This window comes from Pleurodeles waltl, chromosome 11, assembly GCF_031143425.1.
Source record: "Pleurodeles waltl isolate 20211129_DDA chromosome 11, aPleWal1.hap1.20221129, whole genome shotgun sequence".
Lineage (NCBI taxonomy): Eukaryota > Metazoa > Chordata > Amphibia > Caudata > Salamandridae > Pleurodeles > Pleurodeles waltl.
Genome location: NC_090450.1, coordinates 755,679,629 through 755,704,464, shown reverse-complemented (window position 1 = coordinate 755,704,464; position 24,836 = coordinate 755,679,629).

The window sequence follows — 24,836 nt, the reverse complement described above, 5'->3', positions numbered from 1 at the left end:
AATTAACCTGTGCTTACCCCTCCGGTAGCTTAGACCAAAAGCAGTCAGGCTTAACTTAGAGGTAATATATAAAGTATGCATGCAGCACACACACAGTAACAGAGTGAAAACACAAGAAAACCCCACACCAATTTAAACAATACAGTATATTTTAATAAATTATCTGACACCAAAAAGACAAACATTCAATCAGTAGAATCATAGTTCTGAATTTTTTAATGTTTAAATTAAAATGTAGCTTCTAAAAGATCAAAGCACCAATCACAGACATCTAGTTTAAGATCGGGTCTGGGTTGAAGTCGAAAAAAATCGCTACAGCGATAGACCCTGGGCAGTATAAAATAATTTGATTGTGCCCAGTCAGTGCTTACCTTTGGCCTTAGGCTGCAGGCAGTGTTTGAGGAGGAAGCGTTGTCATCGGGATGCCCCTGGATGAAATGATGCTGAAGATTTTTACGTTCATACATTTTTTGGGGATTTGAAAATCTCTAACAGGATAAAGTTGAAGGCTTCTAGTCAATGAGACTTCCACGAGGCGGGATACCCCTTTACCAAGGGACAGCTGAAGAGGATTTCCTGCAGCAGAGAAGAACCTAGCAGAAAATAATGCAAAGTCAGGATGACTGGTGATGCAACTTGTGCGGATAGACAAGCAGGTTGGTCCAAATCTTCTCTCAGCTCTCAGAGCAGGTTTTAGCCAAAAATGGTCTGAGTTACAAGTTTTTGATTTTGGCTATCTGGGTCCCTCTAGCCCCAACGGTCAAAGACTGAAGGAGCATCACTTGGCGTCTAGGATTCACTCAAGCTGAGTCTAGATGAGGGTTCAAGATGGTGGGAGCCTGTTATGGCCTGTTGCTATGAACAGAAGGCCAGCCATCTAGCCCTTGGAGCCCCTCTCGTAGTCCTGGGTTCAAGTGAGTAGGTCTCAAGCATCAGGACATGCCCCAGAGTTCACACCAGCAGGCAGCAAACACTCCTTCCAGATGCAGCAAAGCAGTCTTGTGGAGTACATGGCAGGACACAGCAGCAAGCAGTCCTTTGGGAGTCCTTCCACTATTCCAGAAAGTGAACTGAAGTGTGGGTCTAAAGGCCCCTTTTTTGTACCTGATTCCTTCTTTGAAATAGAAGTTTCTAGACCTTGAAGTCCTTGAAGTTGTCTGACTCAAAGCTGGATGCAGGGACAATGCCGTGGTGACAAGCCCTTTACGTGAAGACAGAGTTCAGCCTATTCAGTTGCAAGTGGGACTGTGCTCAGGTCCACCCCCTCATCCTGCCAGTGGATGGCCCATTCAGGCACATCTAATCTCTCTATTATGTGGTTGTCAGGGAAGACTAAACAAAGTCCAACTGTCAGCTTCACCCAGTCATGTGAACCAGGGGAGGCTGCAGGCACCAAATAGTTTAGGAGAGCAAAATGCCAACTTTCTAAAATTGTAATTTTAAGAACTGTAATTTGAATTCTGACTTTACCATTAAAGAGTTTTTTTTCATTACAAATTTCAGTACTTGTCCAACCTTTTAATTGCAATGTTGCAACTGTCAACAGAATGTGCAGCGGAAGAACAGGACATGATAATGAAGGAATATAATAAACATTTATAAGAGGCTAGACTTAAACTTATCTTTTTTTTTTAAAAAATCCACCACCAGTGGCATGGTTACGACACTTAAACTACAAAGAGCCCATCTGATGCTGCATTTCCAATGTTGGAGCTGTGACAATATACAATGTAATATTGTGAATATGTCTCAGAAGTGCCAACCTCTGCTACATTTTAGACAGTAATATGGAACAGTGTAAAGAAATTATCATACAACAACCCCTAATTGCAAAACTAATATTGTTGCATGCCATGGCCGATCTTACTAAAATTTCACAGTATACTTAGAGCTTGAGTTACCCATCTTTGAGGTAACAAGGGGGCTTTCTAAGACAATAGAGAACCAACTCTGTCCTATGGATGAGCTAGGGCTACCTTAGGGGTGATTCATATGCAATAAAAGGGGAGTTTAAGGCCTGGGAAGGGGGCTATATTGCCAAGTTGAATTAGCATTTTAAAACTGCTTTCAAGCACCAATGGCAGACCTTGGACAAGTTTAAAGGGAGTACTTAAGTCGGTGTCAAAAGAAGTGCTGCAGACCCACTAGTAGCATTTAATTTACAGGGCTTGAATACATGATACACCACTCTACAAGGGATTTCACACACAGTCCATGGGTACACATAGTACCACTTTACTACGTACTTAGAAGTAAAATAAATGTGCCAATTGGGTGTAAGCCAATTTCACAATATATAAGGGAGAGAGCAAAATCACATTAGCACTGGTTAGCAGTGATAAAGTGTGCAGAGTCCTAAAAGCCAACAAAAACCTGTTAAAGAAACAGAAGGGTGAAGTCCAACAGCACGCATGACATTTCATGGTCTTTCTGGACGGAAAAAGATATACAAAATGTAGATGATTTGTTAGCAAATGGCCAGGTTAAATCATTCCAGGCATTTCAATCAGAATTTGGTCTACCAAAAGTACAGTATTAGAAGCACCAACAACTATCCAATTGAATCAAACAGATACTAGGTTAACACATTGCACAAATCACTTATTATTCACTATGTACGCTCATTGAAATAATAGAAAGGAACAATATCCACTATAACTGCAAATACATTTGCTAGACAAAACACAATAGCTTTATGTACTTGACGGAATAAACAACTGTCACAGAATGTGCAGCGGAAGAACAGGACATGATAATGAAGGAATATAATAAACATTTATAAGAGGCTAGACTTAATCTTATCTTTGTTTTTTTTAATCCACCACCAGTGGCATGGTTACAACACAAACTACAAAGAGCCCATCTGATGCTGCATTTCCAATGTTGGCGATGTGACAATATACAATGTAATATTGTGAATATGTTTCAGAAGTGCCAACCTCTGCTACATATTAGACAGCAATATGGAACATTGTAAAGAAATTATCATACAACAACCCCTAATTGCAAAACTAATATTGTTGCATGCCATGGCCGATCTTACTAAAATTTCACAGTATACTTAGAGCTTGAGTTCCCCATCTTTGAGGTAACAAAGGTGGCTTTCTAAGACAATAGCGAACCAACTCTGTCCCAGCATACATACAAATGGCTGGAGGATAAGCACATTATGGCAGAATATGAAATACACATCTATAAATTAAATGATAGACCTCAAAAAGTCTAAAACATATGAGGTAGATTTCTGAATGCTAAGTGATTACCAAAGACAAATGTAGTACAGAAAGACATTATTGTAGATATACAGAATACATTGAAATGGTTATTGGGGATTCAACATATGGATCTTGGGTATAGTTTAATAAGTGTACCCTGCCCAATAGTAGGGGGCTTTCGCAACTGGAGTAGAGTCATGAGGGTTGGACAACCTAGAGTAGTTATTCTAAACACATGAAAGGTGTATAAAGTTTAGAGGTAATCAATAAGGCTGAAAAAAGGCTAGAATGCACACAGGAAGCGCATGATGAAAATTGCTAAAGTAGGCTCTACTAGTTATTTTGTAACGGTAGATGTGGAAATATTCATTCAACAGCCATTGAATGAGCATGTAATACTACTGCAGGAAATTCTGTTACGTTTTGAAGAGGGTGAAAGCCTACTCAAGCAGGAGCCACAATCCTCGTAAGGATTGGGCACAAGCAATCCTCAAATTAGCCTGACTCAACATTCTGGTACCTTGGCACAGAGCAGTCAGGCTTACCTTAGAGCCAAAGTAAAGTATTTATGGAAAACGTCAAACAGAAATAAAGTGAAAACATCACATATGAAAAATAAATCCCATTTCAATTTTAAAAATTAGAGCCAATTTTCATAAATAAATCAACACTAACATTTAAAAAAAAAAAAATCTGTAGAACCAGAGATACGCAATTAAAAAAATGTAAGTGAAAATAGAGCCACAAAGCCTCAATTGTGGTTGCGCTACACAGGGACACGGTCACAAGCACAGGCTGACCACAATGGAGCACAGGCCAGCAACAGGGTACCAGTTAGACCTGCTAAATAAGAGTACCTTAAATCTTGATCATGAAGAGTTGGGAAGTCCCCCATCGAGGATGAGCTTGGTAGCTGAGGTGATGCAAGATCTGCTTTCTGCACCACCGGTTATGAGAGGCTGTGATGAGAGGTCCTGCGTCACTGTCTAGGATGCCGTAGACAAGGAGGGTTTGCAATGCAAATTACTGTGTTGAGGATGCGCCACATACCGGTTGGTTACGGAGAAGTTGCAAAGCTTGCGATGCGAAGTATGCATCATTGTGAAGGCTGCCATCGATGAGAGGCTTGTGATGAGTGGGCCTGCGCTGAGGATGTGTTGCACTGCAGCAGTTTTGATGAGGCTGCGGAATGTGATGCATACTCCTTGCACCAGGAGATTCCATCCAGAAGAGGTGATGCTTCTGTTCAGCTCTGGATTGCACCTCTTAGCAAAGGCGATGCATCATTTCTGCTGGATCTGCATATGGGTTGGTAGAGCACCTTCAGGCCCACTTCAAAGGGTCAAGGTTCGTAATGGCACCACTTGGCAGGCTACGACTCACAGATAGCAGAGGTTGTTGGAGCCTTATGTCCCTGATGCTTTAGTCAAGAGGCCAGACAACTAACCTTTAGAGTCACTCAGAGGTCCAGGATTCAACAGATGCAGGTTTTGCCCTTCTCATCCAGGCAAAAGGACAGGTCAGCACAGCAGGCCAACAGTCCTTCAGAGCACAAGTTCAGCACTGTGCCCGTCCTTTTAGCAGTAGAACAGTCTTCCTTTCTGACACAGTCCACAGGCCCAGAAGTATAAAGAAGTCTAGGGGTCCAATATTTCTACCTGGTGCCACTTTGAAGTGGAGGAAGCTTCTAACCCCCTGAGAACCGGAACATAAGCAGCCTAGGAATGGTTAAGCCCTATTTAGGATTCTTCAGCCAGGTATAGCTTGTTTTCAGCAGCACAGTGAGCCCCGGACCGACATCTGGGCAAACCTGGGGCACTTAGGCCAGCAACTGCAAAAAATGCAAGCTGATGAATGGAATACTTGAATTAATCTCAGTCACTGGCTAACTCTCAAGGGCTGCATCACAATCCATAATTTGTTACTCACCTTGCTAATTCAGTTTGGACCCAGGCATCTGCAAATCAGCCTAGACCCTGATCCACATGGGAGCAGTCCAGCCCAAACTGCCAGGCCAGGTCCTCCCGGAACCAGAAAACAAGCAACCTAGGAATGGTTTTGCCCTAGTTAGGGCTCTTACCAGGTATAGCTTGGTTTCACTGTCACAGTGAGGCCGGGACCCATGTCTGGGCAAACCCGGTGCATTTAGGGCAACAAATGTAAGAATAACACAGTAATGGATGGAATGCTTGAATTATTCTCAGCCACTGGCAATCGCTCAGGCCACATCTCAATCCACTGTTTTTTCACTCACCATGTCACCTCAGGTTGGACCAGCTATATGCAAATCAGTCTTGACTCTTCTCCTCATTTGAACAGTCCAGCCCAAATCACCTGGCCAGGTCCTCCATGAACCTTGACACAAGCAACCCAGAACCAGTTTTGCCCTAGTTAGGGCTCTTCAGCCAGGTATAGCTTGGTTACACTTGCACACTGAGTCATAGACCCACGTCTTGGCATACCCAGCGCACTTAGGGTAGAAAATGCAAAAACAACAAGGTGATGAGTTGAATGCTTGGATTAATCTCAGCAACTGCATTTGCTTGGGGCCACTTCCCAATCCATCATTTTTTACTGACCATGCCACCTCAGTTTGGACCTTTCTTGGACTTTCTAAAAGTGCAATTTTCAACATCTAAATTGAAAAATCTGACTTTATTATAAAAGGTTGAGGGGGGATGTCAAAATAATTCTTTAGACACCAAAGTCGAACAGTCAATTACTCCCAATTGGAAGTTGCAGCTTTTTAAATATAATAAGGTAACTCCAATGTTATCCTATGGGGGAGTTAAGCCTTGCAGTAGTGAAAGACGACTTTAGGAGTATTTCACTACCAAGACATGTAAAGCTTGAAAGTACGCATCCTATGTTTTAAATACAATGCACCCTGCCGTCTGTGATGTAGATAGCATACTCTAGGGGTCTCTTATATGTATTAAAAAGGAGGGGTTGGGCCTGGTAAAAGATTCATTTTGCCAGGTTGATGTAGCAGTTTAAAATCCGACACACAGGCTGCAATGGCAGGCCTGAGACCTGTTTAAGGGGCTAATCAAGTGGGTGGTACAATCAGTGCTGCAGGCCCAATTGTAGCATTTAATCTACAGGACCTGGGCACAGGGAGTACCAATTTACTAGGGACTTTCAGGTAAATTTGATGTGCCAACAGGGTATAAGCCAAGTCTACCATGTCTTAAGGAGACAGCACATGCACTTTAGCAATGGGTAGTAATGGTAAAGTGCACAAATCCTAAAGCCTGAAAAAACAAAGTAAGAAAAACAGGAGGATTGATATATGCACATACACTATGTTGGCCTATTGACTGCAGTAATATATTAAAAAGTCAATAAAACATTGAAATTCACAAATAAAATCTGACTGAGAGGTGTTGGCCTTAGTACATGAACCCAAACATGGTGCTTCTTGTTAGGTCTAGCCTAAAAGTCAGCTTTAACTATTCTTGTTGCCAGATCATTTGTAATAAATAAAAATGAACATACATACAATAGCTCATAAAGAGAACATTTGGGTGTGCATCCTTCAGCCATTGTTTGCTTGTGTGTTATTCATATTCATGCCAGAGTTAACTTATAGCAATAGATCACCCCTCTACTACCATTAGAGTTGTTTGCAGTGTCTTTCAGATTGTGGGTCAGCTAACAGAACAGATATCTTCTGTCTGGATTGCAGGGGATCCTGTGTCACCATATTTTGTTTGATCTCTTGTAAGTGCACTGGTAATCACCTACAGAAAGGAGTCTATGACACCCCCATCAGCTCTTCACTGTTGTCAGTATTTGGTTAGTGTCACTATGCGCCGTTCCCAATTCCTACAGAATTATTTGCTTCCTTCCCACAATTGTTGATTTCTGTATTGTGACAAACTCTTGGCACTGTGTGCCTTCAACTGAATTACACTGCCATCCCTGACGGCCCTTTCTTTTAAACATAAGCTGATCATTCTTGGTGAGTAGGTAAAAAGAAAAGAATCACATCTCCTGACTGCAGAATGGGTGGTCACAGGCCTAATGAAACTTACAGAAGTGGCACTACAGCAGGTAAAGAGTATATGAGGTTCTCTTGTAGAGAGTCCTGCAAACCATGTTCTAGTTATACTTTTGAAGGTCGAGCCAGCAATAGCACGCGCTAGTGCATGTGTATCACTAGCGAGAAGCTGCTGTAGTTAGAAAAGGGCTTGGAGCTCTCCTGTGGCTTACCACTTGTTGGTTTGCATGCCATATTATAATTTCTGTTCCCGTCTGTGGAGTAGGGACCAAGCACTGATTGATTCAATGTAATCAGTGGCGTTTGCTGCTCCCAACGTTATTGAGGTACTATTTTCTTCTTTTAAGTTCTATTGCCCTGCAAACAGAAGGGACATGGCTAGTAAAGACGTGCCCAGAGGAACCAACAAAATCGTAAAGTTGCATTTTCTATACTTGAATTTTGCCAAGTCTTCTTTTCTCACTTTACACTCATGCTTTGTTTTTGCTTCTGGGTGCTGTTCTCAAAAGATGACTATTATCTTATTCTAACTATTGCAAAGTAACATTGTTAATTTAAGTGTAATTTTCCAAATGATACTTTAACACAATCATGCAGAATGCCCCAAACCACCACACTCCAATCCTCCCACTGCAATCCAAACCACTTAGCTCTATCCACTTTAGTCCACTACATTCCAATCCTCCCAACGCACCACACCGCTTCACTACAATCCAAAACAAGCTGCTCCACTCCAGTCCAAAAACAAACTGCCCCACTCCAATACAGCAGTCAAAAATAAACTATCCAGCTCTAATCCACAAAAATCTGCCCCACCCCAACATGATCTGCCCCGCTCCAATCTACCCCTCTCCAATCCAAAACAATCTGTCCCACTCCAACCCAAAATAATGTGCCCCACCCTGATGAGCCACACTCCAGTCCAATCTGCCACACTCCAGTCCAATTCATCCCACTCCATCACCAATCCACCACACTGCCCCTTCAATCCAAAGCAATCTGCATCACTCCAATACAGCAATCCAAAACAATCTGCCCCACTCCAGTCCCCAGCAATCTGCCTCACCCCAATCTAAAATAATCTACCCCACTCCAAACCCAAACAATCCACCCCATTCCAATCTGTCCCACTTCAATCCAAAACAATCTGCCCCACTCCAATTCTTCACTCCCATCAAACTCCACCCCACTCCCATCCAGTCCACCTCACCACAATCCGCCACTCTCCACTCTGCCCCACACCAATCCACCCACTCCAATCTGCCACATTGCAATCTGCCCCTCTCCAATCCAAAACAATGTGCCCCACTCCAGTCCAAAACAATCTGCCTACTCTACTCCAAACAGTCTGCCTCACTTCAATCTAAAACAATCAACCTACTCCAATACAAAAAAATAAACTCCACTCCAGTCTGACCCACTATAATCCAAATAATCTGCCCCACTACAATCTAAAACCTTATGCCCCATCCAATCCCAAACAATTTGCCACACTCCAATTTGTCCCCGTACAAACCAAAAGAACATGCCCTACTCAGATCCAAAACAATCTGCGCACTCCAATCCAATACAATCTGCCCCACCCACCCTGCCCTACTCCAATCCAAAACAATCTTCCCTACTCCAATCCAAAACAATCTTCCCTACTCCAATCCAAAACAATCTTCCCCACTCCAATTCCCCTACTCCAATGTAATCCCCCCTCACTTCTATCCAACCCACACTACTCCAATCCAGTCCACTTCACCCCAATTTGCCCCACTTCAATCTGCCCCACTTCAATCTGCTACACTTCAGTCTACCCCACTCAAATCTAAAACAATCTGCCACACTCCAATCTGTCCCAGTACAAACCAAAACAACCTGCCCTCTCCAATCCAAAACAATCTGCCCCACTCCAATCCAAAACAATCCACCTCACTCCAATCTAAAAACAATCTGCCCCACTCCAATCTGCCTACTCCAATCCAAAGAAATCTCTCCCATTCACAAAAATATTCCCCACATCAATTCCCCTACTCCAATATAATCGACCCCACTTCAAACCAATCCACCCCACTCCAGTCCAATCCAGCTCACCTCAATCCTCCCGACATCGATCTGCCCCTCTCCAATCTGCTCCACTCCAATGTGCCCTACTCCAATCCAAAACCATATGCCTCATTCCAGTCAGCCCCATTACAATCCAAAATATCTGTCCCACTACATTTCAAAGCAATGTAACCCACTACACTCCAAAGCAATCTTCCCCACTCCAATTTGTCCTAGTACAAACCAATCTGCCCCAATCCAAACTGCATCTCTCCAACCCAAACCAATCTTCCCACTCCAATCCAAAACAATCTGTCCCACTCCAATTTACCCCACTCAAGTCTAAAACAATCTGCCACACTCCAATCTGCCTTACTCCAATACAAAACAATCTGTCCCACTCAAATCTAAAACAATCTGCCACACTCAAATCTGCCCTACGCCAATCCAGTCCACTTCACCTCAATCCGCCCCACCTTAATCTGCCCCACTCCAATCTGCCTCCCCGTTACAATCTAAAAAATCTGCCCCACTACAGTTTAAAGCAATCTGCCCCACTACACTCCAAGCCAATCTGACCCAATTCAGTCTGTCCCAGTACAAACCAAAACAATCCGCCTCAATTCAATCTGCGCCACTTGATCCAAAACAATCTGCCCCACTCCAATCCGAAACAATCTGCCCCACTCCAATCCGAAACAATCTGCCCCACTCGAATACCTCCACTCCAATCCAATCTGCCCACTTCAAACCAATCCAGTCCACTCCACACCACCCCAATCTGTCCCACTACAATCTGCCCGCTCCAATCTAAAACAATACTCCCTTCTCGAATTTTACCACTCCAATTCAATCTGCCCAACTTCAAGCCAATCCATCCTCTCCAATCCAGTTCACCTCACCCCAATCCTCCCCACATCCATCTTCCCCGCTCCAATCTGCCACACTCCAATCTGCCTTGCTCCAATCCAAAACAATCTGCCCCACTCCAATTCCCCCATTTGAACCCAATCAACCCCACTCCAATCCAGTTCACTCCAATCCAGTGAACCTCACCCCAATCTGCCCCACTTTAATCGGCCCCACTCCAAACTGCTCCACTCCAATCGGTCCCACTCCAATCCAAAATAATCTGACCCACTCAAATCCAAAACAATCTGCCCTACTCCATTCCAAAATACTTTGTCCCACATCAATTCAAAACAATCTGCCCCACTCCAGTTCAAAACAATATGCACCACTCCAGTCTGCCTCACTACAATCTAACAAATCTGCCCTATGACTATCCAAAACAACCTGCCCCCCTCCAATCTGTCCCAGTATAAACCAAAAACAATCTGAACCACTCCAAGCTGTCCAACTGCAATCCAAAACAATCTGAACCTCTCTATTCTAAAATAAGATACCCCACTCCAATCTGCCCCACACCAATCCAAAACAATCTGCCCCAAACCCATCTGCACCCCTTCAATCCATAACAATCTGTTCCACTCCAATCTGCCCAACTCCAAAACAAAACAATCTGCCCTACTATAGACCGCCCCACTTCAAACCACCCCACTCCAATCCAGTCCACTCCACTCCATCTCAAATCACCCCACACCAATCCAACCCCCTCAATCCTGACCAATCCAATCCACCTGAATCCAATCTACTCAACCCCACTCCAGTCAAATTCAATTTATCCCACTCCAATTCACGACAATCCAACCCAACCCACTCCAGTCCAAACCACCCCATTCCAATCCAACCCATCCCACTCCAAACCACCACATTGCATTCCAAGCCACTTCCCTCCAATCCAACTCACTGCAATAAAACCTACCCACTTTGTTCCAGCCCACCTCAATCCAATCTAACCCAATCCATCCTCTCACCCCAGGCCAACTCACTCCAATTCAATCCACCATAATCCACAACAGTCCAATCCAGTTCACCTTAATCGAATCAGTCCCACAAAACTTAATCCACCCCACTTTAATCCAATCTGCCCTACTCCCCACCAACCCAATTCACCACACTCCACACCAATATAATTCACCCACTCCAATCCAATTCATCCCACTCAATCCACTGGGGTGGATTCCACCCACTCCATTCCATTCCATTCCATCCGCTTCAAATTAATTTACCCCACTCAGTCCATCTCAACTAACACCAATCCAATCCACCCCACCTCAATGCATTTCACCTCATGCCAATCCACCTTACCACATCCCAATCCAATTCAACCCAACCCACCCCAATACAATCCTTCCAACACATCTAATCCAGCCCACTCTAATTCTCCCCTCCCAGTCACCCTGACCCCCATTAAATCTACCCCACTCCAATGAACTCTACCCCATCCACTCCACCCACTCTACTCCAATCCACCCCACTCTATCAATCAATCAACCAAACATTTGTAAAGCGCGCTACTCACCCGCTAGGGTCTCAAGGCACTGGGAGGGAGGAAAGGACTGCTACTGCTTGAATAACCAGGTCTTGAGGTATTTCCTGAAGGTCAGGAGGTCCTGGGTCTGTCGTAGGTGGGTGAGGAGAGTGTTCCAGGTCTTGGCAGCGAGGTGGGAGAAGAATCTGCTGTTTGCTGTAGTTCGATGGATGCGAGGGACGGCGGCAAGGGCAAGGTTGGTTGAGCGGAGTTGGTGGGTGGGAGTGTGGAAGGTGAGTCGCTCGTTGAGGTAGGCCGGGCCCGTGTTGTGAAGAGCTTTGTGGGCGTGGAGGAGGAGTTTGAAGGTGATCCTCTTGGTGACGGGAAGCCAGTGAAGGTCTCTGAGGTGTTCTGTATATGTTGTAGTTTCTTCTGGAGCTTGGCTGTGGTTCCTGTGTAGAGCGCGTTGCCGTAGTCCAGCATGCTGCTGACGAGTGTGTGGGTGACCGTCCTTCTTGTTTCGGTGGGGGATCCATCTGAAGATCTTGCGAAGCATGCGGAGGGTGTTGAAGCAGGAAGATGAGACAGGGTTGACTTGCTGGGTCATGGTGAGCGATGAGTCTAGGATGAAACCTAGGTTGCGTGCGTGGGTGGTGGGTGTTGGTGCAGTTCCTAGGGGGGCTAGTCACCAGGTGTCATCCCGTGCGGAGCAGTTGGAGACGAGGATGAGGATCTCTATCTTGTCCAAGTTAAGTTTGAGGTGGCTCTTCTCCATCCAGTTGGCGATGGCATGCAGTCCGTCGTGGAGGTTGGTTTTGGCGGTGGCGGGGTCCTTGGTGAGTGAGAGGATCAGCTGGTGTAGTCGGCGTAGGAGATAATGTTGAGGTTGTGGGATCGGGTGATTTTGGGGAGCAGTGCCATGTAGATGTTAAAAAGAGTTGGGCTGAGAGAAGACCCTTGGGGAACGCCGGAGATGGTTTTGCTGGCTCCCGACTCTCTGGGTTCTGCCGGAGAGGAAGGATGTGATCCAGTCCAGGGCCTTGTGGCGGATTGGCGGGTGCAGAGGGTGTGATGGCAGACGGTGTCAAAAGCAGCCGAGAGGTCCAGGAGGATGAGGGCCGTAGTTTTGCCTTTGTCGAGCATGGTCCTGATGTCGTCGTTTGCGGCGTTGAGGGCGGTCTCAGTGCTGTGGTTCCTATGGAATCTGGATTGGGAAATGTCCAGCGAGTTGTTGTCCTCCAGGAAGCGGGTCAGTTGGCCGTTCACGATCTTCCCAATCCACCCCACTCTAATCCAATCCTACCCACCCTACCTCCATCCACCCCTCTCAACTACAATCGACCCCACTCCAAACCACTTCACTCCAATCCACCACACTGTTCCTAATCCACCCTAATCCAAACAACACCATCCCAGTTTAGTCCACCCCACTCCAGTTCATCCCACTCCAATTCACCTTAACCCACCCCACTCCAATACGGTCCAACTTCATCTACCATACTCCTATCCAATCCATCCCAATCCAGCCCACTACAAACCACCTTAATCCAACCCACCCAAACACTCAAAACAATCCATCCGACACCAATTCAATCCACCCCACACCAGTCCACCCCACACCAATTAAATCATCCCCACACCATGCAAATCCACCCACATCCAATTCACCACAATCAACCCTACTTAAGTCCAGTCCATTCCCATCCAACCAATCCCACTCCACCCATACCAAAAAAAAATCTATTCATCTCCAATAATCCATCCCACCCTACCCTACCCTACTCTAATCCATCTCCACCCAGCCCACCTCAACCGAATCCACCCCATTCCTCCCGTTCCAATCCAGACTACCCCAATCAAGTCTACCCCACTCAATCCAACCCACCCCACTCAATCCAATTCACCCCACTCCATACGACCCACTCAATTTCAGCCCACTCCAGTTCAGTCAGTCCAATCCACCTCACTCAATTCTAATCCACTTCAGTCTAATCCGCCCACTCCAGTCCAATCCACCTCAATCCAATCCACCCCAACCCACCCTAACTCACCCCAATTCTATCCACCCACATCAATCCAATCCACCCCAATCCAATCAACCCCACTCCAATCCAGTCCACCCCCAGTCTAATTCACCCCACTCGAACAACTTGCCTGAACAACTAATATATATATTCTAAACAACTAATGAACCATAAAAACCAAAAAGAAAACCTTACATTATAATTAGTTGTTCAGGCAATTTTTATTCAGGCACAATTGTTGTTTAGATAGTAGTTGTTCAGTACTTAGTTGTAGAGACTTTTTAGTTGTTTAGCAGTAGTGGTTCATGTAAGTAGTGGTTTAGACTTAGTTGTTCAGGATGTTTCCCAGCTGTTTGTAGCAAGATACTAAAAGGACAAAACCTGCTTGTTAATACTTCTTTCTGTTATGTTGTTTGAGCGGTTTATTGTCGACCAGTTTGGAAACATTCTATCTGGCTATGTCTAGTTTTTGTAGCCTTTGAATTTTACGTCCTATTGTCATACTAAGCATTATATTATGTCAGTTCCAGTGTGTAGACATTCTGTTATTCTTTTTTCCTTGTTAATTCTAAAACACCTATTAGGTATACAAGATTTGATGGCTGTTGCAGAAATATATCCCTCTACGTCAGCATCCTTGTGCATCAAACAGAAGAAAGGGGAAAAACTTGAGACACATTAGCATCTCATCAATATACCAGCACTTTGTGATACTGCTCATTTCGCTTTCTGTTAGTTGTCATCTATGACGTATTCATGACGTCTTGCTGCACTTATTTGCATATCAGGTGGATCGGGTTGCAATTAGGGGCTTTATAAACAAGCACAAATGAAAAGAGGGGTAATGGGACATATTTCAATCAAATTGTCCTATTCCAGAAACTAGCTTTGCAAGTCTGCTCCATAAAGTGTGAAGATATTAGGAGAAGCCTATTAATAGGATGCAGTATGTCTTTAACTTGTAAGTGAATTAGGTGATTACCCAAATTATAAACTGGAGCTGAAAAATATTTTAAAATGAGAAAATAGGGACACATGCCCATGTCAGAAATATAAGTGGTGGGTAAGGACACAATATTAGTGGGTACTTTTGGAACTACAGTTGGTTGTCATGTTCCACAGGCAACATCAAAAGTCGATATAAAGTAATTCCTTTAATATTGGGTACAGCTGATCCAGTGGGTGCAGAAACTACACATGATAAATTATACTCTGTAGTCTTCTGTGGGAAAGCAGTGAGAACTTGCATTAAAAAGCTTTTACCAGCACCACCTGACATACATCAGTATTGGCTTTAAAGATGATGTGCATGCAAACTCTTTCTTGTCATGGAGCAATCCATGCTTAACTCTGGCATTCAACTCCATGTATATTTCTTTTTGCTCATCATTAAGTTGTCCAACTATGTCCTCCAAATCAATTGCTCCCTGTCTTGCTTGTTCCATTGCAGTCTCCATCTCATTAATTGCAGTAGCAATTTCAATTGGGGTGGGTTGGATTGAGTGGGGTAGACTTGAGTGAACACTGCCACCCACATCGCCGGATACACACTCGACCCTATCTTCTCCGCCAGCAAACACGTCTTCTTCAGCCACGCCTCCGCCCTTCATTGGACCGACCACAGCTGCGTCCACTTCACATTCCGACGCGCGACCCGCCACCTCCGCACTCAACCCATCCCTCGCCGACAGTGGAACAAGATCCCTGAAGAGCAACTCTTCTCCGCCCTCGCCGCCAACCAACCCACCCTCACCACCGACCCCAACGACGCAGCCCTCAACCTCACAAACTGGATCTCCAACTGCGCAGACAACCTTGCTCCCCTCAAACGCTCGCAGCGACAGAACAACACCAAGAAACCCCTCTGGTTCTCGGACACCCTCAAAGAATCAAAGAAAACTTGTCGCGCACTTGAGAATGCCTGGCGCAAGGACCGCACCGCTGACAACATGACCGCCCTCAAGAACGCTACCCGCGAACACCACCACCTGATCCGCGCTGCCAAAAGGAATTTTTTCACCGACAGACTGGACAAAAACAGCCACAACAGCAGAGAACTCTTCAGCATCGTCAAGGAGTTCTCCAACCCCAGCGCCAACGCCAACGCCGTCACGCCCTCACAGGATCTATGCGAATCCCTCGCCACTTTCTTCCATCGCAAGATCAGCGACCTCCACGACAGCTTCGGACACCAGACCCAACCAAACACCACCGAACCCGCATCCCCGACCATCACCCTCAACAACTGGACCCACATCAGCACGGAAGAAACCAAATCCATCATGAACTCTATCCACTCCGGCGCACCTTCGGACCCCTGCCCGCACTTCATCTTTAACAAAGCCGACGACATCATCGCCCCGCACCTCCAGACCGTCATCAACTCTTCTTTTTCTTCTGCTACCTTCCCCGAATGCTGGAAACACGCCGAAGTCAACGCCCTACTAAAGAAACCTACGGCTGACCCGAGCGACCTGAAAAACTTCCACCCCATCTCCCTTCTGCCTTTCCCAGCCAAAGTAATAGAGAAGACCGTCAACAAACAGCTGACCACCTTCCTGGAAGACAACAACCTGCTCGACCCCTCACAGACCGGATTCCGAACCAACCACAGCACTGAAACCGCCCTCATCTCAGTCACAGACGACATCAGAACCCTGAAGGACAACGGTGAAACAGTCGCCCTCATTCTTCTCGACCTCTCGGCTGCCTTTGACACCGTCTGTCACCGCACCCTAATCACCCGCCTCTGCTCCACCGGGATCCAAGACCAGGCCCTGGACTGGATCGCCTCCTTCCTCGCAAACCGCTCCCAAAGAGTCTACCTCCCTCCGTTTCGCTCAGAACCCACTGAGATCATCTGCGGCGTACCTCAAGGCCCGACACTCTTCAATGTCTACATGAGCCCCCTCGCCAACATCGTACGCAAGCACGACATCATCATCACCTCCTACGCCGACGACACCCAACTTATACTCTCCCTCACCAAGGACCCCGCCAGCGCCAAGACCAACCTACAAGAGGGTATGAAGGACGTCGCAGATTGGATGAGGCTCAGCCGCCTAAAGCTGAACTCTGAAAAAACGGAAGTCCTCATCCTCGGCAACACACCGTCCGCCTGGGACGACTCCTGGTGGCCCACGGCCCTCGGCACCGCACCGACCCCCGCAGACCACGCTCGCAACCTCGGCTTCATCTTGGACCCTCTTCTCACCATGACCAAGCAAGTCAACGCCGTGTCCTCTGCCTGCTTCCTCACCCTCCGCATGCTCCGCAAGATCTTCCGCTGGATCCCCGCCGACACCAGAAAAACCGTGACCCACGCCCTCGTCACGAGCCGCCTGGACTACGGCAACACCCTCTACGCCGGGACCACAGCCAAACTCCAAAATCGCCTACAACGCATTCAAAACGCCTCGGCCCGCCTCATCCTCGACATACCCCGCAGCAGCCACATCTCCGCACACCTGAGACACCTGCATTGGCTCCCAGTCAGCAAAAGGATCACCTTCCGACTTCTCACCCACGCACACAAAGCCCTCCACGACAAGGGACCGGAATACCTCAACAGACGCCTCAACTTCTACGTCCCCACCCGCCCCCTCCGCTCCTCTGGCCTCGCACTCGCCGCCGTCCCTCACATCCGACGCTCCACAGCGGGTGGGAGATCTTTCTCCTTCCTGGCGGCAAAGACCTGGAACTCCCTCCCCACCAGCCTCAGGACCACCCAGGACCACTCCGCTTTCCGGAGACTCCTAAAGACCTGGCTGTTCGAGCAGCGATAACCACCCCCTTTGTCCCTAGCGCCTTGAGACCCGCACGGGTGAGTAGCGCGCTTTATAAATGCTAATGATTTGATTTTGATTTTGAATTTCTGGCTGTTCAATTGGATCTTGACTAAGAGGTCCCAACTTTGGCTGCTTTGTGAACTCTCCTTAGCTATATCAGCAGCAATTGTTTCTTCTTTTTCAATTTCATCTTTTAACATTTTGAAATAGTAAAAGTGTGAGAAATTGGGTTGTTGGTTGTCTGGGGTATGAGCCCTGGTCAATCAGCAGCCACAATCCCTTGGAGGGTGAACCAGAAAAAGTCACTAATGTTACCTTTGCTTAACCCTGGATAGCTTGGCACAAAAAGCAGTCAGGCTAAACTTAGATGGTATAAAAATAATAGAGCCCTGTCAGTGCCTCTGCCTCCAACCCCACAAGGCCAGCTAATGGGCAATTCAGACTGCTAATCCCACTATTGTGTGACTGGGAGGAATTAATTCACAAAGTCCCAACTGTCAGTTATACCCAGTCATGTGACCTAAGGCAGGCTGCATACAGAGGGCTTAGGGCAGGAAAATGCCAAATTTCTAAAAGTTGCATTTTCAAACTGGTAGTGATAAATATTACTTTTCTATTGAAGAGGGTTTATCATTACAAGTTCACAGATATCAAACATGAGATATCTACCACTTCTGGTTTAGGAATTATAACTTATCGAATATAATATTAACAAGCAACATTTTGTTTAACATTTTCCTTAAGCTCTGTATTTCCGTCGATAGTACTTCCCACATCTATGTGAATGAAAATGCTGAACTTGCTATTTTCAGCCGTTTTCCTCATTGCCTTTTTGGAATGCTACATACTGCTCTATGAAAGAAAATACAGACCCATCTGTGACTGTTTTAAAATTTGGTGCATCTTTTAACCACAACAGCATTTGAATTTGAGAAGCACCACTTGCTTGGTACTCTTTACACCAAAAGAGATCAGTAACTTGAAGAGGTAGATTTTTTTGTGGCAGTTGAAGAAGAGCATGGCTTGACATCTGTGGTTAAAATACCTATGATTTGCAGGATTGAAAGAGCAAAGCTCTCCTGGGGTCTTTAAATTGATGTCCTTAATGTTACAGTTTGCTTCCCTCAAAACATAATGTAAGTCATCCTATGCATAATCAGACCAACTGAGTGTCACAAACCAAGTAGGTACACCTACATTTCACAACATACATTTCAGTTCACCTTGATGACTATACCAATACTCACTGGTCCCACATTGACATGCCATCACATTTATCAAATTGTGCTCCAACCTCTCATTGGTTCCATGATTTTTGTTTACAAAGTCTTTTGCAGACATATTTTGTAGATTAACTCCTGAATATGATTAACATCATGTAATAGTCCTGGAAAATAATGTTCAAATAAGAGTTAGGATATATGTAGAATACTTTGCTGAAAATTAGGGTTCTCTGAATATTATATTGTTGACCTATTCTCAGATGCTGGCATTTGCAGGGGGAGCTCATCCTATTGTCCACTTACACCAGTTGGAAAGAGTTGTGGAAAACAACAAACCTCTAAACATTTCTCCCGCACACTTATTGGAGCTCCTCTTGCTTGTTTCATCTGATACAGTTTAATAGCATCTCCCATGATTTCTTTAGAGTGCAGTGGATGGATACTCTAGTGGTCATATATTTTCTTCCTATCTACTTTTATCCACTTTTTCAAAATGTCCACTTGAAGTCGATATTTCTTCTTCCATGCAACTTCCATGAGCAAGAACATCTACATCTGTGTAATACACATTATTTTGTTTCAGGTAGAATGTAGCTTTCTTCATCTTATTCACGTCCACTAGTTACTGCCAGAATTTTTTTTTTGTGGGCACACCATTACTAGAATAACTAGTGGTTCTTCCAAATCTCTCTCTATACCCACAGTTTCAATATTGTGTTTACATTTTAAAGGTAAGTATACAATGCTACCCTTAAGATTTTTCTGTAGCTCAGTGGGTGACAGTGTCACAGTCTTTAGTTCTATAGCTTGAAGAAGAATTATAGATTGTACCAATATTGATTCGCAAACATTTAGATGTCAAAGTTTTCTGGAATTTGAACCAACTCTATCCTACTATGTACTGCTCTGGCAGGCATTTTGTTGTTCTCTAATTTATCATAGCAGTAATTGCAGATGAACTGGAGTATTTACAAATCAAAACGATCTTCCACAAATAAGTACAGTGCAAATTATAGCCACTTTTCTGCTCTGTCTTTGAGAGCACATCAACATTACGTGGTTGGCCTTTGAAGTGAGTCTGCCAACAAAAAATACAAACATAGTATAGTTTCTCTATAAAAACTGCATTAAACTTTGCTATTTTTTGTGCAATTTTAGCAGTACTAATATCTATGTTCTGTTCCTCTACAGCCGAACATACCAACTCACCATTTTCCCCAGACCACCTCAGGACCAGAGACGTAACTGAATATCTTCACAAACACTTTCAACCTCTGATACTGTACCATACAAAAGTGCTTTTTTGTCCTAAACACAATGCAGGTGTTTTTTACATGGTAAAGTCTTCTAACTAAACTTTGCATTTTTGAACAGCCAACATTTGAAAATGGTGAAAGATGCTTGTGCATACTTTCTTGGAGTAACACCAAATGACTGTCCTTGTGTAGTAGTTTTTTTTCCTCACTTTGTAAGGATCTCAACCTTCTGCTTCATACTTTTAGCTGGAATTCTTTCATATAAAATGTATTAGTATACCAATTGATACCTGGCGAACACTACAAGTACTATTGCAATCCTATGTGTACACAGGAGCATGTTTACGCTTTCCCTATACCTCTTGAGCTATCTACTTCTCTACATTCCTACGAATCCTCTCCTCTTTTACAATGCGTGCACAATATTTGACCTCATGGCACTGTCCAGTTGATTTATGCAGTAATGTGTTATCTTGTAAAACTTTCACCATTAAAGAAAGCCTCACTACTAGATGTATGCTTCCATTTTCCTTTGAAATTGTCGTAGAAGTAACTTTATAAATAAGCCTTTTTTGGCTTTTCTTCTTCATAGACAACACTGTTTTACTCAGTATCTTCATTCTGTTTAGTATCAAGATAAATACTTTACGCTTCAAGGCAAATGCTTTATCAACCACACTGGGTTTAACTACCAAAGTGAAGTGGCAGCTTAAATCTTCACACAAACACTCTGCAGCTGCAGGCTTCATAGACTATTTATGTGGGTGCAACAATCAGTACTACAGGCCCACTAATACCATTTAATTTACAAGCCCTGGGAACAGGTAGCATTTTCACCCAGGAACTTATAATTTAACTATCCCAACTGTAGATAAATAATTGTAACCTTATTTAGGGAAAAAGGACATTTTATTTACCACTATCGAGCACTGCTAAACTGGTTAGAACCCTTAGACCAACACTTTGAGTCTGGACATTTGTCGGAGTGTGTTAGTGACTGTATGGCTATCCTTTAAACATGTTTAAAGGACTACTTCTCTGGGTGCAACAATCTGTGGTGCAGGCCAACTAGTAGCATGTACCTTTTAAGCCCTGGGTACAAGTAGTACACTCTATTAAGCACATTCAGAAAAATCAAATATCCCAATTGTAGATCAACTAATGAAACCTTATTTAGTGGAAGAATGCATGCACCTTCCCATCTTTTATTCTGCGCCAACGTACTCTTCTGGATAAACATGCACTTTAAGAATGCAGATATTTTGTTGAGTTACATGAGTGCTTGAGTGTGAATTGTACTATGAGTAGTTGAGTACATAACTCCTGCCTGGGTGTGCGAGTGCATGTTTAAGTGACATTGTCACTCTTTGACTGTGTGTAATTGGTTCTATCGTTTTGAAAATAGGTATGTGAGTGGCTGTGTGGGTGGGTGTATGTCTTTATGACATCTGTAACTGATGGAGTACTGGGTACATGAAAAACTTTATATGTTTCTCAGGAAATCTGACAATTCCTGTATGTCTGTGTGAATCAGTTTGTAAGTGGATACATAGCTGAGTAAATGAGTATATGCACGGTTTTATTGATGTCCCTTTCAGTCTGTCAGTCTCTATCTAGCTACATTGGCGGTGGATATATAAGTGCCTTCTTGGCAGTGTAACAGAGTGTATAAGTGCATGCCGGACTCTGTGAGTGGATGCAAATTATATGCTATTAAATTGTATATTGTAATCAATCACCCATATCTACTTCCAAACAGATTGAATTATTGCAACCTAATAAAATAACAGAATTTTGTCTTCAGACATTTTCATTCCTCCTTTGCTGCTCACTATGATTTTCTTAATATCATTCACCCTCTCTTTTATTTTCCATTTTACTGTTTCATACAACCTACTCATTTTCTCTGACCTTATATACACACATATAACTTTTTATATATGCAAAAAGTAGACTCTAATTGATGAAGCTGTGACATTTTGGCTGTTCTCCAATGTTTATCTCTGTATCAGTTATATTCACTTCTCACTAAAAATCACAAGTCAAAAGTACAGGAATGTCATACCACTCTCAGTAAAAAGGAACCATAAATGGCAACCCTCCCACTGTGCTTTCAGTGATGCTGATGTAGTAAGCAAATCACAAGCTTCCTTTCATATTTTATTTTTCTTATACCACTTTTCAATGATCACTCTTTTTTAACCCTTTGTCAGATTTCTGTTAAAAAGCCCAATTTTATAATGGGTTATAGTGGATTTGCGAAACCACCACAGCGCTCAGCGTGGCCCCTTTGTAACTTTGCAGCAAATCCGCAAATCCACACGGAAGCCCATAACATTTCTTAATAATCTTCTGTTTAAGCTTTGCACTTATATTTCACTTTGTGAAAAGTATTGAACTTGAACCAAACACTTCCTAATAAGCAATATTTCTATATCAATCTGCTTTTCAGATTGCCAATTCCACATTTTTTCTTCCTTTCCCCCCACGCTAGTTTAGCTTCATTACCATAGTAATCATGTTTGGAACACACACTGCTAGCAGAAGCTCAAAAGTTCACTTTCTGTGAGCAGCCTACTAGCTTCAAATTGAACAGCAGCAAGTGTGGTTTACTGTTTGCAATTAAAAGCATATTCCACACTGTGACTATTTTTTTTAATTATTCCAAAGCCAATGACACATAGTTACTTTTTTTCAAAATCACTACCCAATGTTAGCTACCTGCATATTTCCACCATCTAATCAAGTATGTTCTTTTACATTTTAAGTGCTGTACTCCATTGTAACTGCCTTTCATTTTGAAAACTGTCTTATTCAGCTGCAGCCTTCTCTTGTGTGCTACTCTTCTTTGCTTCCAAAGTGGTGAGAGTGTGGATTGTGGGTTATAGGTTTGTGTTTTGGGCCAAAGAGAGTGCTAGAAAGAGTGGCTTTGACAGATACCTAGGTTTAATGTAGACATCACTTGAGTTGGCCAGAGAAGGTTAAAGTGGCATCAATTACTGCCTTTGGTTGAAAGCATTGTGGATTGCCAACATCTAGGCCTCAAGATTGTGCACTGTGATGACAATGAACGAGGCACAATTACTGGGTTAGGACTAGAAATCCTAATGAATGATACCTTTTGTAAATTAATGGCACTTTTCACACACACTGACTTGGTGTTCTCCAACATTTGCAAAGGAAGTGATCAAATGAATTTAGTCCACAGATAGACAAATCCAGAAAACATGCCAGTAAACCTGTCTCTGCATTCCTCGGAGACCACAACATGGGGCCTATATATCACAAAAGTTTATGCTTTGATATGGACAAAATATATACCCATGGGAGCAGGGTACCTCTATCAAATGTTACAGGGAAGTTATAGCTAGGAAACAGAATACAGGTTTTATACATATATATATATATATATATATATATATATATAGATAGATAGAGAGAGAGAGAGAGAGAGAGAGAGAGGTATAGATATATCAAACAACGATTCCCCAGCTGAGGCTGATCGCTTCCACTTAGCGAGGCTGGTGCAGGAAAGCCATGAACCTGCTAACATTAAATCGCAGCTCCATAATGGTCACACCAGACACGCAATCCAGGACCAGAGTTAAGTGAGAAAGACATTTCATGGCAACGCGCTTCGATCTATACAATCTTTCTCAAAGACTTATTGGAAACCGTGCCCCACCCGATTTTAAAACATGTTTACACCATCATGAACAGAGAAGTAAATAACAAACTTTCATGTTCATAAGTGTGAGAAAAACAGACTATTTATGTGAAAGTTAGTGAGGCCAAAATCTCGTAAATATCAGGAACAAACCATAAATATTGAAAAATGATTCCCATTATCAAAAAACTAGCAATAATTAAATCGTTCACAAATTAGTCATCAACATCATAGTCTATAAGTTTTGTGTCCTTCAATATACACATAGCATAAGCTTTATGTCCTCACAATTCATCATGGTCAACTGGCCTAAATGCCTCTCAAATATCTCAGAACAAACAGCTTCTCTTCTCACAATGTAATAACAGAAATTATTGGAATCTAATAAAGACATATTATATGAACAAACAAACATACAAAAAGGTTCACTAGTCATACTTAAAAAAGGACATACCACATTTATACATAAAGACTCTCTTATACTGTCTGTGCAATTTACAACTGCAAAACAAATGAATACCAATATGAACAAAAAGTTCCTCATCTGAATTCAGTCCTCCTGGTGTGCGACTGTTCAAACGAATAATATATTCAGACTCAATGATCCTGAGTTTTTTCTCCCTGTCTCCTCCTCACTTGTTGAGGATGACCCTGTCAATGCCATAAAAAGATAAACCATCAGCATGCTGATTGTGTGCCAGGGACCAGGGTCTTGCCACAGGATAACTTTGGTCAACATTCCTAATGGCCTGCATGTGTTCCAACACTCTCTTCCTAACCTTAAATATAGTACTACCTAAGTACTGTAACCCACAAGGACATACTAGAACATAAATGCAGAAATCGCTACTCCATGCTATAAATTTATTGATATATCTTGTTTAGCTCATAGGTAGAGAGTAAGTCTTCACATTCCTACTACAGTGGCCACATTTATAGAACACCTGCTGTCCCGTGAGACATCCCCCTTTGTTCGTTTTGTCAATTTTGTAGCATGTCCCTTAACGAGGGTGACTTCCTATACTTAAGAGAGGAATTTGGAGGCAATTTTAAGTCAATCACTGGATCAGATCTGGCAAGATGCCAGTGTTTATGAATTATTCTTTTAATGGTATGTAATTCAACACTGTAAGTGGTAATTAAATGAATTTGATGAGGACCTTCTTTCCTTCTAGGTTCAGAAAAAAGGAACTCATCCCTAGATTTAAGTTTAACCTTCTCTTTAGCATCCTGCAGAACCTTCCAAGGATAACCC